Source organism: Triturus cristatus, chromosome 4_2, assembly GCF_964204655.1.
Source record: "Triturus cristatus chromosome 4_2, aTriCri1.1, whole genome shotgun sequence".
NCBI classification, from domain to species: domain Eukaryota; kingdom Metazoa; phylum Chordata; class Amphibia; order Caudata; family Salamandridae; genus Triturus; species Triturus cristatus.
Genome location: NC_140586.1, coordinates 633,929,250 through 633,943,998, shown reverse-complemented (window position 1 = coordinate 633,943,998; position 14,749 = coordinate 633,929,250). Strand labels below are relative to the sequence as shown.

Below are 14,749 nucleotides of genomic sequence, written 5' to 3'. Positions count from 1 at the left end.
ACCCCCTGGGAATGGAGTGTTTTACCCTCTGGGAATGGAGAAAGCAGGCAAAACAAGGCCGAATTTCCTTTTTCACTCACACAATAATTTTCTACAATTACTTAGTGTGTGTTTTATTTTTATTTATTTTTTTACAAATTAACGAGTGGCTTCTATCGCTATGTAAAAAAAATTAACATTGAAATGTAACAGAAATAGATGCTATACTCTTCTCTTCGTGGAAGGAAATACAATGTCTTGTTGTTTGATGTAATATCCACAGACGTACACAGGACTCTGGCACTGCTGCCCTTGAGTGAAGAGCTGTCCACGTAATTGTAATTACACTTTTATAGCGCTTACTACTCCTGACGAAGCGTCGAAGCCACAGAACCCTGACCGGTCTCAGATAACGATACAGTAACCAAAAAACCTCCTTCCCTGCCGCTGCTTCATGGCTGATGCTGTTCTGTGACACTTGACGACAGCAGAGGGGGAAGCAACCTTATCACCATGACTAATGGCGCAGGGAATCCAAAGACATTTAAAAGCAAGAGGCAACTGCCAAGACCAGCTTTACTTTTAAATGACGTAAGCATGGAACAATTACAAGCTTATCACTGTGCTTATGCGAAAGCCTATAATCGGGCAGCGCATACGTGTGCCACAACTTATTCTAAGCCTGGTGTTTACAAAGAAAGGGTGACTCGAAGTGCAGTGTGGGTTTTGTACACACACCTCAAGACATTGCAAGAGCTATGAAAGCCCATTTTGAACTTGTTCTTGGCTTGACTGTTCAAGGGAACTTGGGGCCAAATGTACGTAGCTTTGGGTTTGCGATTACCTAACAGCTAATTTTTGTGATTGGCTATTTGGGTAATCGTAAACATCTATGTACAAAATGTGTTTCACACATATAGCGATACCCAGTGGGTCGCAAATAGACCTACATCATTAATATTCATGAGGTAGGTCTGGGTTTGCGGCCCACTGCGAATCTCTAAAATCCCAGGGATGGTGGCCTGCTGGGGTCAGCAGACCACCATGTCTATGACTGCGTTTTGATAAAGCAATGTTTTCTTTTTGGAAATGCAGCCTGTTTTCCTTAAAGGAAAATGGGATGTGTTTAAAAAAGAAAAACTAAACGTTTTCTTTCCCTTTTTTAAGTGTAGGCAGTGGTTTGTGGGACCACTGCCTACTCTTATACGTTTTTACAAACATTCACAAAGAGGAAGGGGTTTCCACCTACTTGAAGCAGGCGGTAAAATGCAAATGTTTGCGACCGCATTTCAATCTCAAAACACTCACCCATACAACTTTCAAGTCGCTATTAGGAAGGGACGCCCTTAACACACCGATTCCTTATACCGAATCGCAAACCCATTTTCCAATTCGGTAATAGGTTACTGAATTACAAAATAGGGCTTTGCACATAAAATGCTTTTTTGCAGTTGCAAACGACCTAAAAAAAGCTATCTACATCTGACCCTAGAAGTCTTCAGCAGCCTTTAGTTCCAAAACTAGGGCTGAAAAAACACAATCTTTTTTTTTCTTGAGTTGTGAAAAGGGAAACTGCGCCTTTGAACATCTGAGTCAGAATGCAATGGAGCTGGGCCTGCAGTTTTACATCCCAAGTGTTTCATCTCCAATCTTCAGACACTCCATCATGTATCCTTTGGTACCATGTTAATAACTGATCTTAGATTTGACATTGCTAATACTCGCAATAAACAAATGCATTGCTGGGTATGCTCCCTCGTCCTCAAGTTGACACCAGTCTACTCCCTTCACCGGTAGTAAAAGGGCAGTGTAGTCTGGACTGATGCTGTGTGTGCCAGGAAGACAGCTTGTCAAGCTAGAGAGGCTGATGGTCGTCCTTGGCCCTTCGGTCTGTCCATCTAAGTACTTTATTTTAATTTTATTTGGGGATTTGGTCAGCTTCTTCAGATCACCATATGGCAGTTACAGACCGCGATGGTTCAGATACATAGATTGATATTAGAACCATCCAAAAGTTCATAATCTATATGTGCAGATTAGTGGTGGTAAAACCTTACAGAAGAGTGCAGGGGGGAGGCACTGTGTTCATGAAATTATGGGATCATCTGGAAAAGAGCAGTAGCATTAAGATAACAGTGTTACTTTCAAGTGAGAGACAAACATCTAGCAAAGAGGTTCTTCATGGCTGTCTAGCATCATGTGTGGACTCAGAATCAACATGGGTTCTGTTGGTGTGCTAACGCATGGCACAAGTTGTGTCCCAATTAAATTATGCTTGTTTTCGCCTGGTGCAACTGCATTTTTTTTTTTTAGCAGTATGAACCTGGGACAAGACTTCAACCAGATGAATACCAATCAAATTCATGGCCATGTATGGGTGTCAGAACAACTTTAGCGTAATGCATTTAAGAAGTAGGTGTTCTTGGAACAGTGCTTGGTGAGTTTGACATCTGACATGCTGTAGCTGGGTATAATTGGCAATGTTACATCAGCAATAAACAGTGTTAAAATGGCTGTAGTCCCAACAACATTGTTTGTTCAGAAGCACATCAACCGCATTTTAAAACAAGCATTGGCACAGCCAATAGATTGCTCCTTTGGGACTTAAATGTTTGGCCAGAGCTATTGGCTTTGCCAATATCTTTAAGCTATGTTGTAGGGCAGTGTGTCTGCTGTGCAACATGTTGAAAAGTTATAATAAAAAGGTGTTAAGCATTTTTGTTACCTTATACCGAACCAAGCTGGGGGTTGCATGTGAAGGTCAGGACGGACGCACTTTGAGTACCACAGTTTTATATTATTATTGTATCATGTAGACATAGAACAAAATCTCTAGCTCATCTGATGAACACTTGTATTGTAAATGAAGCTTTGGCACACAGTCCTACCAAGTACCACACATCAGGTGCTAGACTAACGCATTTTAGTGTGGTGTCCGCAGCACCACCCTAAAATGTGTTAAGACACCCATTATAGCACCCCAGGTCAACCCCACAAGGCGCGCTTAACTGGACTTCCATTTAATCAGCAAGCGTGCTGCGCTGACTCAAAATACAGCTGGTCGACAACTCTGTAGCTATAACGAGCTGCATACCAGGTGGTCTATTTCAGCTTGTGGCATAAACAAATACAATGCGGAGGTCCCGGCAGCACTCTGACACTGATCCTGGGGGCCGTACATTGACTGTTGTGACCTTTGCCATCTGTGCAAGCAGTGCGTCGGATCGGCTCAAAGGCGGCGATGGCAGCTTTGATTTTCCCTTGCCGCGCTTTCCGAAATAAGAGCTGTACCTCATCCGGTCCACATGCAACACCGCAGTGTTTTGAAAGTTCTGTCTATCTTCTCCCCCAACACTTCAGCAGCCTGGTACCTAGGCAATACATCGCAGGCGTCATGGGTCTTGGGAAGTAAGCAACACTTTACCTGCCCTCCTGCCATGTGTGTTGGGGGTCAGTGAGGGACAGATTTGTGTAGGTGAGCGCTACATCACAGTCTTAAAAGGTTCGGACCAGCCTGTGACTGTCCATGACGGGTGGCTGCAACACGCAGCTCAGATTTGAACTGCACTGAGCCCCATGAAGCCGGCAAGAAAGAGGATCAGAGCCTGCCTATCAGCATGACACCAATACCAGTGCATCAGCATTGAAACAAGCAATTTAACAAGGCACTGCTAGAGACCACTACACTGGATCTGCAGCATTTCCCAGCTGGTAAGTGAGGATATTCATATCGGTCAGAGCTACCGACTTTAGAACTAGAGAACCAGGCTCGAGTCTCTGTGTCGGGACTCAACATCCTGTGACTCTGGGCATATCACTTTATCTCCCCGTGCCTAAAATAAAAAAATGAATGCATACTTGTGTAGTATAACTGGTGTTCATATAAAGCACTTCAATACCTTCGGGCCAAGTTCACGCATATCAAAGTGCAAAAATAATTGTTCAGTCAAGAAGGGTCAAACACTGCCACAGAGTGAAGCCTGTTTGGAGCGGTTTAATATGGTATACGCATGAAAAGTTACACACAGGGGTTTGAATTTAATGATAAGTCTAATTCTGGTAAGGCGCATGTAGTCAAACATGGTCCGGCAATTTTACACTCGAGACAGCAGTGTGGCCTGTCTGTGGTACTGCAAGCAGGTGCACTCAAGTGCACGTAAAAATGTAGGATGTGACAGTTCAGTAGGTAAGGGTCCTAGATTTAAGGTGTTTTGCAGTAGTTGCAACATCTTTTTAGAGGTTCTCGTTGCTCAAGGGCGGCGGAAAGAAGGGTAGCACAAACTAAGGTGGGAGGGGACGGTCACAAACGCACCACAAACTATGGCAGGAGGGAGTGGTATCAAAGGCAACCCAAACTACAGCGGTAGGGGGCAGGAGCAAAGTCAACACAAACTACTGCAGGAGTGGGGCGGGAAAAAAGGCAACACAAACAACGGCAGGAGGGGAGTGGTAACAAAGGTAACACAAACTACAGCGGTAGGGGGCAGGAGCAAAGTCAACACAAACTACTGCAGGAGGGGGTGGGTGGAAAGGCACCACAAACTACAGCGGGAGGGGGCGAGAACAAAGGCAACACGGATGGACAGCGCTCTGAGATAGCAGCTGAGCTCGGAAGATTAACAGGAAAGTTACAAAACAAGCAGAGGCAACGCAAACAAAACATATCGCCAATATCGAAAGATTACACGCAGTACGCAGGGAGGGAACAAAACAGCCGCTGGGCGGGAACAAAACAGCCACAAGGCGGGACAAATGTACTAATTCACGAACAAAAACTATGGAATTTGTAAAGAAAGACCAGGCAACTAATGAAAAGCGGTGGCGTGTGGTGGGTGTGATCAAACCCTACAGAGGGATTACAGCATGTCTTGCAGAGCAGCGCATGGACTCTAATCTTGACCTAAAAAGCAACTAATTTTTCCAATACGGTCAATGTGCTAAGCTCTACTCCCTCTAATAGCAATCACAGCTCTGATTTTATTGCACAAGTGTGAAGGATACACAGAATAGTTTGTGAGCCGCTGACAAGAGAGGAGGGAGGGTCGCATGTGAATCTAAGAAAGAAATCAAGGTTGGATAACTAGAGTGGTGTTTCTTTTTACATCTGGTGTCAGCACAACCTTTTCATTTTAAATAAAGCAGATCTTTCAAGACATACTTACTGGGACTTGCAGTCAGCCCTATTCATTCATTTGGCTGTTATATTGCCTTTCATCTTTTGCTTCAGATCACTACAGAATACTGCAAGTTACAATGGGTCACCACATTAGCTGTTGTTTCCCTTCTCTGTGAGTGACAGCATTTTGCCAAAGTTAAATGTTGCCACCCATCAAGAAATTGCCCTCTTCTTCTATTAATAAAAACATTTCAAATGCCTGTGTGTGCTTGTGAACAAGAGGGCAGACATTTTTTAAATGCTTTTGTAATAATGATTTACAAAAAATGTTTCAAAACATACAAGCGTGGTGTCAGGGTGTGTTTGAGTTGGTGCAAAGTGCACCAGCTGTGAGCGAGAGAAAAACAGGGCCATATCTTAGTAGATAAAGAGACATTTTTCGTTGACTCTTTAATGCAACACTGCACAGCAACTTAGGTTTCTGCACTGCATTGATCGAAAACTATGTAAATCTGCTCCTTTGTCTTTTCCACAATCTCAGGCCTCGGCATTCTGCGAAGACTGCCAGAGGTCAAATTCATGTGTGCTGTGCACGTGGCAAGGATCACCTTAAAGCTGCGAGTCCCTGAGACAGCACATGGGCTGCACGTGCTCTTGCTTGTGAGACAGTGTTGTTTACAATAAAGGTCTGGGAGCCGCCCATTGCCAACCATTTGTTGGTTTTAGCGTCAGTCTTTGCTGCCTCTAAATTGGCTAGTACAGGGCAAGCATCACTTCTGCTTCTCGCTGTGAAGCAGAGACAAGCACAGATTGATTCAACTTAATTGCTGCCAATCCGCTGCTCCAGACGTAATTCAGGTACTATTTCTTTGCCACCTTGCCCCACCACCCCTTACCAGTGCTGTTCTAACCTGGCTCTGCCAGTGTTCGAGTTTTGAGCAGAGTACCTCGGACATGCTGTAAAGTGATACTATCAACCTACCAGGCCCATGACACTGGAGCCGAAGATACGGATTAAGAAGCCCCGGAGGCCTTTAAACAACAAAACATGCTTATAAATCTACTGCTGGGCATCGCAGGCTGTGTTGTTGCACTCCTCTGACTCTAGTCAGTAAACACAAAGCAGTATATTTTGAAGCAGATGGCACCAAGTACGACTGCCTGGCCTCTACAAGTAGCGCTTGGATGCAAACTCGCTGCTCTGACACTATGAGTTGCCAGCTGGAAACGGAACTATTGTATATATCTGTGTGCCCTACATAATGGAGAGCATTATTGCCACTATGCTGAATTAGAAGGATGCAAAGCGGAGAGGCCTGCCAGGATTTGTACACCTTTTAGACTACTCGAGATCTCTGCAGTAGATACAGTAGCCCGCTGATCTATCTTATTGATAAAGATATAGGTGACATGTTTCTATGAATGCCTCCTTTCCTTTGGGTAAAAATAATACAGCGTGTGGGACTTTTTTTAAAATCACCCTTTCAAGATGTACCTCCTGCCGTGTGTTGGTGAACCTTCCCCGTCCCTGTGTCCTAAAGTCTCCCAAGCCTATGCTCCAGTTGGTGGTTGGCAAGCACATCACTATTCTCATTGAGTTCAGGTGAACGACTCCAGGTTTGTCTTGATTTGATAAAAGTCTAACACACAGGGCAAAGTAACTCGTTTCTAAGCGCTATACAGAGCTGCAGGAAAGTGCTGAGCTCTGGACTGGAGAGTCATCAAGCGGGACAGAAAGTTCCTAAAAGCCAACAGATTGAAAAGCAGACAACTGCAAAGCAGGTTCAGCTTTTACATCCCTGCAGCCTCGACAGACAGTCTTCTTTCACTTACTCTCGCATTTTCCAGAGATGGAATTCACTAGGTCTCATGTACTGCATCTCTGATAAAGTCCTTTCAAACACTAAAAGATCAGGAAGAGAATATCTATGCCACATTGCTTATATTTGAAGTCCAAAGTTATTGTAAATTATCGTTCCGTACAAGTGTTATTCACAATGTGTATTTTCCATGCCTGACAAAAGAAAATTAGGTCAAACATCCAAATCCTTGAAAAAAGTCTTCCTCGCCTATCAGGCTTATTTTAATAATACTTAATTGTTCTTCTACAAAGCGATCCGTATCACGGTTTTGATACTTTTATGAGCTGTACATAGCAAGTGGTTCTGGTACCGAGTTAACCAAGTTAGTCTATTGACCTCAAAGGTGTTGAAACGTGAGCTGGCTTTTCAGGGTTGAAACTCCAGATTTACAGCTCACCCCAGATTTTCAAAAGCATTGAAAAAGCCTTTGAGCACTACTGGCTTTGGCAATGTTTTGTAGCCATGCTGTACAGCGGCACAGATGCTCTGGACTGTGGCTAACACCAATTTGTAAAAGTGCTATGACGGAGCCAGAGCTAATGTGCTTTTTTTTTTAAACAAAGTGCATTAGTGCTGGATGCATTACAGTCTTATTTTTTAATTATTTATATTTAGCCATACTGCACAGCAGCCATGCCGCTACACAGCATTGCTACATATCATTGCTGAAATCGGCAATGCCCATGTACAGCATGAACAAGGCAGACCCAATAGTTTCAAAAGAGAGCCCTGTTGGCTTTGCCAATCCATTTTTTTTTTACTACTGCCTCAGTCCCTAGTGCCATCAACACAAAGCGCATTCAGACACATGATGCTTACAAAAGTGTACACGTACACACACTTACGCCCCTCCCATCCCCCATCAGAAGGACTCGGACCACCGCACCAGAAAACAGGGTATCCGCAAAGATATCCAAAGGCAAACAAGCTGATAGACACGTATTTTCTTTTATTTATGACATTCATAAAGGGCCACCTAGACCAAGGACAATGGGTGCAATAAAGTCAGTTCTCACCAATTAGAAACAGACTATCACCAGAGTGGGGCACTAAATAAACTTACATGTATTAAGTTCACCACTGCTGCAAAGGTGAATTGTTTCGGATCACAGCAGTCGGTTTAAAACCTTATCACAAAGCTGTGAGTATGTATCCAGGTACATCACCAGCAAGGACCAGTGCCCATAGTGGCAGAGGAGGCACCAGCCTTGTGGGACCTGGGCATAATATTATTATAATACAATATAAGCACAGGACTGCAACAAAATATACCGAATTGTTCCCCCCACATGGCTTCAAGTAGCTAGGATGCAACCATCACCTTTACGTCGAACCACCCTTTTGTATTTATCATATTTTAATGCATATAAAACTTTTACTCAAAAACATAAAAAAATATGAAGAGGATACTATTTGAAAGACCCAAACTGTTTATCATAAAACAGTTGAGACATGAAAATTGTGGGGTTTTTTTTATTATAAAGAAACCACTTTTGAGGTTCATTGCAAAGCAGCAAGAACGCTTAGTACCAATTTAAAATACTAAAACATGTAAAGCGGATTTTACCTGGCAAGGCTCTTGAAACTAATTATGCCGTCTTTTGTTCCTGCACTTTGTTTCACTCTCCATCATCAAAGTTGAAATAAAAGGAAAAGGGAGGTTTATCAGCTTGAACAAAAGCTTTTATAATCTAAATGAAGATTGTGTGCGCAGCAAATGTCCTATGCGGCATCAAGAAGATAGATGAGCGGTCATGCAAGCGCTGCGCCTAGAGAGCAAGCACGCAGCATAGACAACAAGCATTGGCATAGCCAATAGGTCTCGCCTTTGGGACCTTATAAGTGTTTAGCAATGCAACAGTTGCATAACTAAATACTTATAAGGTCCCAAAAGCGAGACCTATTGGCTATGCCAAGCAGCCGTGAAAGTGAAAGTGATCGCGATCAAACATCAAAGCGGCCGTGAAAGTGAAAGTAGTTGCGGTAAAGCGCGGCGCGCGCGCCCGCCCACATGCACTGTAGCTCTAGGCTGGCCTGGTAGCGCTTTTTGGAGCCCTCTCAATAAGTCTCGCCAGACCAGCGCATGCGCTGGGTCAGGCGAGACCTAAAAAGCGCTTAGTCTTCAAACTTGAAACCAGAGGTTACCATGGGCCTGAACCTTGGGTTGGTGTGGAAGGTGAATTTGTTTTTCATGCAGTGACTACATTTTAATCACGCCAGCCATTGTTTTCAGCTGCTTAACGTGCACCACGCCACACCTCAAGCACGGAAAGCTTTATCTCTCGAGAAGCCACAGTAAGGGGATAGAAAGTGGATGAAAAGTATGTGGACCCTGGGCCTAAACTGGAGGGCTCGGAACAGAATGACTGATTAGAGTCAGGCATGAGGTGAGATACCAAAAGCATGGCCTTCAAATATACACACTGTGCAGGTTGCTACAGCATGTGCGGTGCGGTGCTCTCCTTCTCCATGGACACACAGCTGATAAACACAGAGTTTTCCTCCAAAAACCTTAATATGGGAGAGTACACAGCTTTGGTTTCCAAATACAAGTGGTGGCTGTCAGCATCTTGGGCCAGGCTGCTGATGCAGGAACAGTGCAGGGATCCCCCAATTTACTGGAAAGCTCCCATCCACTCCAGAACAACCAAGAGAAACGGGTGCCACCAGCAAGACAACAGGTGGGGTGCAGCACGGAGTCCAGGGAGCGTAGGCCACTCCTTGAGAGCAGCCTGCCTTTAAAACATGCACCTGTGAGTCCAGCCCACCTACCTCTCCCGGGTGAGCCTGCTGGCGACCACTCCTTGCAATACAATAGAGTCTCTGAGGCACTTCGTTCTTGTTGAAAGAAAAAGTAATATAAAAAAATGCTTTTTGCACTAAAAACAACCTAAACGGTCCATTTGAGTTAACAGTTCTTCCATGTACCCAAGACTAATACTGGGCCTAATGGCTGAATGGTCAGTGGGCAAACTAGTAAAATAAATTAATAGCACAAATTTAACAAACATAGGAAACATTTACTGAAAAGTGCAACGTTTTTTCCCTCACCAAAGATAACAAATTTAATGTGACAAAATAATTAGGCCCCTACTGAAACTCCAGACCACCCACCACAATCAAATTCAAAAATCAAATAAAACTAAAAATAAATACTGGTGCATTTCCTCCATCAAACAAACGTTTTCAGGTCTCGGCTAGCGTTGCTGCGCACATGCGCAGTACGCTCGGCGAGATTTAACGAAACTGAGTACTTTTAGAAAAGGGCTTTAAGCCCCACCCCTCTTTTTCATTTGCCGGCGTCACCGTTTATGCTAAACGGTGGCCAGCCATTGGAAAAGAGCTTTGCATGTTGCCTTCCTTTGGCTTTTTTGGATGGCCCACTTGGACGGGCTCTCCTGCTTTCCTTCTGGCGTAAAAGGTTTCTTATCTTTATGGGGCCATGTGTTTAAACACATGGCCCCATAAAGACAAGAGATCCCAATGCTTGCAGCGCGGTCCTCCTTTCACTTTCGGGACTGCGCTTGTTATAGCATATTATCACAACCGCGAACTGCCACAAAGCGTATGTGTTTCTAGTCAAAAATAGTTACAAATGTCTGTCAGAAAAACTACACTACTTTCCGTTGTCAAATCCAGCGTAGATCGCCGTTTATGCACATCTGACCCATATGCCCGTGGAAGCTGCAGTACTTTGAACAAAGGAAATGTGCATTAAAATAAGCAATACTGTGATTTGCCCCACATCATAGCACGTCTTCACTCGTTTGCAGTACATTTTCACACAGTGCTGCTCACAACTGATTTTTCTCCGATCACATTTCGAATATGATGAGCGCCATCTTTTGGACACACTTGGTAACTGATTTCAGAGCCACGAGGCAAACTTACTCTTCACAGAGGTTTTTATGTGCAACATCCGATAAAAAGTAGCAATTAAAAATACTTTACAAAGAAAGTAGTGTGCTAAATACAAATTATCAGGAGGAACATGTTTAAACTTAAAAATAGCAATCTGTATCTCGCTTTTTACTTGGAATCAGATGGATCTAGTTGGCTCCTGCCACTCCCTGGCCTGACTCATGCTCTGGAGGAGTGCCGACTTCGAGGGGTGTTCCTGCCCGGAGGTGGGGGCAGTCGCTGCACTGACCCCCTAGAGAGGAGCCTGGAGCACCCCCAGGGAATGACATCAGGGCAGCACCAACCTGGATACAATGGTACCCCAGCAATAAAGGCGAGTTGTGGGGATCCCGCCCCCTGGGGGTCCTCCCAGTCTCACCCGTGAACCCCTAGAGACTTCCAGGGTCCTGGCCTGAATCGCCCCTACCCGGTCCTGACTCATCACCCGGACTGCTTTGGGAAACACCGAGGAATTCGAAGCGCTTTGGCATTTCCAGGCTGTCAGGGTCTTTCAACCCTGTTTGTGACCGCCCTGTCCAGTCCATCCTGTGTCTCTCCACAGACCCTGTGTCTTACCGCCGAACCCTCGGTATCGCACCACCAGCCACAGTGTCTCCCCACCACCCATGTATATCACCACCAGCCCTGTGTCATACAGACCCCCTGTGTCTCCCCACCACACCCTGCGTCTCAGCACTAGCCCCTGTGCCATACAGACCCCCTGTGTCTCCCCACCACCTCCAGTGTCTCACCGATAGCCCCTGTGCCATACAGACCCCCTGTGTCTCCCCACCACCCCGTGTCTCACCGCTAGCCCGTGTCATACAGACTCCCTGACTCCCCACCACCCAGTGTCTCACCGCTGACCCCTCTGTGTCTCACCACCAGCCGCAGTGTCTCCCCACCTCCCCCGGTGTCTCTTCGCTGACCCCCTGTGTCTGCCCGCCACCCCCTGTTTCTCACAGCTGACCCCGCTGTGTCTCACCACCATCCACAGTTTATCACCACCAACCCATGTGTCTCACCACCAACCCCTGTGTCTCACCACCAACCCATCTCACCACCAACCCGTGTCATACAGACCCTGTGTGTCTCCCAACCAACCCCTGTGTCTCACCGCTGATCTCCCTGCGTCTTCCCACCACCCCCATGTCTCATCGCTGACCACCTGTGTCTCACCACCAGCCACAGCGACTCGCCTCCATCCTAAAGGATTCGTGTAAATGGGAGTCTCGGCTCAGCGCCACCCAGGCGTGTGATCTTGCTCCCATCGCGCGCTTTCCCGTTACCTGGATCCAAAGGGAGCTATTGGCATTGTAAATGACAATGCCTTTTATTTAGGTTTTAAAAACGAAAAACATAATTAAAAGGCATTGTTATTTGCAATGTTAAAAGCTCAAACTCGCGTAAGTGCGAGACCTATTGCATTGCAAATGCTTTTTTCTCAGTTGTGTGTTCTCCATTTATCTTTTCAACGCAGCAATCCGCCTGGGATTTGTCCGAACCACCAGTCCTGGCATTGTGTTCCCCAAGGCCGCCTAACTTTCCAGCTGTAAGTAATCAAAAGAAGCCTTCGGTCAAAGAATGCTTTGGAGTGGTTGGTGCTGGGGATCGACAGGATGGGGGAGAGGAGAGTATCAAATCAAGACACCTTTGGGGCGGTGCATAAGAGAACTTATACCCACTGTCCATATATAATCAGTAAAAACAATAGTGCTGAATAATAGTTGTTGCTCATGTTCATATTGGATTTTCATATTTCCGTTACAACCTTAAGAAATAGCATTTACTTTAGAAAGCCGAATATACACAATTTGATTTAGATAGCAGTATGCATACCAAGTACCTGAAGAAACCACTTTCCAAAAGAAAGGATACAAAGGGGAAAACAGATATAGGGTTCAATTTACAATATTAACTTGGAAATAACAAAATAAGATTTTCCAGCACGTTACCCATCTAATTAAATAATACAGTAATGTATTAATTTCTAAATATTAATTTGAGCGAAAACTTCAATAATTCTAGCTTTGACGTTTTAATCTTTATCTAATACTAACTAAACGTGTTTAAAAGTTTTTAACCAAGTTACTTGAAAACATTCAATAAGAAGGCTTAATACAGACTTCTTATCGAATGTTTTCCAGTGGCTTCAAATTTCGTCTTGCACAGGAAAGAGGTCCAACTGTGAATTATTTCCCCAAATTCACAGTGCTGAATTAATCTGAAGGATATTTTGCCTCTCTATACTAAGACAAAAAGTTAAATGGATATTTATCATAGCATTTCGTCTTTCACTTTTGGTAAAATATGCTTTTACAATGACAGTGCTGATCTTAGAACATTAATCAGCACATCTGCCAAGCTCACCCTTGAAGGCCCATCCTTGATGCAGGCACTTACCAATTAATCCTCCTCATCAGTGTGTGAAAATAAACATTTTAAATGCAAACCCTGTCAGCCAAAAATGTACTACATAGCCCTACACTTTACTTTATTTTTTTTCTTTACATATGTCCCACATGTTAAACCTACACTATAGCGTCTGGACTAAACAAGCATTGGAAATGCAATAGGTCTCGCCTTTGACTAAGTTAAAGCCATTTGCTTTGCTAATGGTATTGTATAGCAAAGCAAATGGCTTTAACTAAATAAAAGGCGAGACCCATTGCATTTTAAATGCTTGTTTTACTTTCTTGTGATATCACAAAACAAAGTCCTTAATTCGAATGGAAACAGTCCCTTGCACACGCCGTCAGTATATATTATTAAGTTTTGCGTGACACTTTATTTGATTCTTTTCTTTTACTCCAGTTTACCTGTAAATAGACGCTTGCACTTTTAATTAACATCTTTTTGGTTAGTGCTTCCCGAAGTAAACGGCAGCCCAGTGCAGTCATTAACTGGGGGTCGCATGTGAAGGTCAGGAGAGCCGCTTGCGACCCCCGGGCCCTACTTTGTGCAACACAGCGTTAACCATATTTTCTTTTGCTGCATTTTTGATGTGCTGAACCTGAACATGCAGGCAGGGCTTGTGCCATAAATCGTCCAAAAAAAACTTATAACCAAACGACTAATTTCTAGTGAAGTCATGACCATCCGTCTGAACTCTTCTCAAAGTGAGGGATGTGCGCTTATCTAAGCTCTCACTTCCTGCCTGGCAACCCCCTGAACAGGCTTTACTAGACCCCTCATTACATCGGCTACCACTGGTCCAACAGGGCCAGCGGAAGTTCTGGTCACCAGAATAAAGCAACAGCAGCATAGGAACATCGCAATTTTAAAAGGACTAGATTAAAGCTTACCTTCGCCTTTCCGTTAGATGGAAGCTTTTAGCTACGGCGGCGACCTGTGCACCATGGGTCAAAAGGTCTGGTTGGTAAATAACTAAAGACAGACAAACACTGCTTATGTATTTTCCCCTCGGAGAAGGGCACGCAGGCGGTCCTAGAGAAGTACACACGCATCTGTTTGTTTGGACCCCTCCCCAGCTACTCCAGAAAGAATGAAGAGATTTCTGCTCAGCTGCATTCCCCAAATTCCTCGGATGCATAAGGGATCAGCACGCTGCTCGGAAACGAGCCTACTTGGTTCACTTCCTGGTTCAGTGTGTGCAGTAAAGGCAATGGTCACGCTCTCGATAAAACTTCAAACCCACCGAAGTGATGACCTACAAACTCACGCACGCACACGTGTGACGCAAGTGCCGGCGAGAGAGATGTTGATCAATCACAGGGAGCGCGTGCACTCGCATGTCTGTCACAGCCTGCTGAACTTCAGTCATCTGCTTTACCCCATTATGTTTAAAAATAATTTAGCTGTATTGTAATTTCATTTATATAGCGCTTACTACCCTTGACGAGACAGTTAAGCGCTTTATAGTGGGTAGCAC

At 44.5% G+C, this 14,749-nt stretch overlaps 1 protein-coding gene across 5 annotated transcripts in view; it reads right to left on the bottom strand.

Annotated features, from left to right (window-relative positions):
• GNG12 (G protein subunit gamma 12) overlaps nucleotides 1-14,749 on the bottom strand; it is a 537,018-nt gene that overhangs the window by 147,424 nt on the left and 374,845 nt on the right. Inside the window, exon 1 of one of the 5 annotated variants that reach the window (XM_085602313.1) lies at nucleotides 14,163-14,324. The exons of the other annotated variants lie outside the window; for them this stretch is intronic. The gene's annotated coding sequence lies outside the window, so the exon portion shown is untranslated. Of the gene's footprint in view, nucleotides 1-14,162; nucleotides 14,325-14,749 lie in introns of those variants that run through there. 5 annotated transcript variants of the gene reach the window in all.